Here is a 729-nt window from a genome sequence, read left to right on the forward strand (position 1 = left end):
GGTGCCTGTGGGTGAGAGTGAGGACCGAGGGTGCAGGAGCTCAATGTCTCTCTATCACTGGGACTCCTTGTCCCTGTTTCCTCCCCATTTTCTCACCTCAAGTCGGCACAGGAAGTGGAAAAGGTGAAAGGGCCAAAGCTCGAAGGGCTGTGGCTGGAAGGAAACCCGTCGTGTGACACCTCAGGACAGTCCACCTGTGTAAGGTCAGTGGGGAGTCTCTGGGTGGGGACAATGGTGAAGCACTCAACTACTAGCCCAGGGATTGGCAGGTCAAACCCAGCTAGAGACACCTCAAAAGTCAGGCCTGGTGATCTGCTTCCTAAAGGCACACACCCATACACAGTTCAAACATGGGCTTGCCATGAGTCAGAATTGACTCAATGGCAAAAAATGATAGCAACAAGGTCAGTGGTAACACATCTACCCTCCTGGGAACCGTCACCCCCTGCCAACCTGAGATACTCCTGACAGTGCCCATCTACATGAGGCTGCATCCCATTCTCTGCCCTCAACTCTCTGCCCTCAACTCTCTCTGTCTCTCTCTCACCTGTGCTTAGAGGTCTCCTTGCCTTCCGCTATCCTGGTCACTGCTCCCTGGGGGCTGGGGCCTGTTTCCCACCCATCTGCACCTGCCCTTCTCTGCTAGGGCCTCCCCTGAATGTGCTCCAGGAAGCAGGGCTCCCCCTCCCCCAGCACCGGGGCTGTGCACACTGTGCTCTGCTCCCCCAC

This window comes from Orycteropus afer, unplaced genomic scaffold (genome assembly GCF_000298275.1).
Source record: "Orycteropus afer afer isolate SDZICR_OR568_19922 unplaced genomic scaffold, OryAfe1.0 scaffold00674, whole genome shotgun sequence".
NCBI lineage: Eukaryota > Metazoa > Chordata > Mammalia > Tubulidentata > Orycteropodidae > Orycteropus > Orycteropus afer.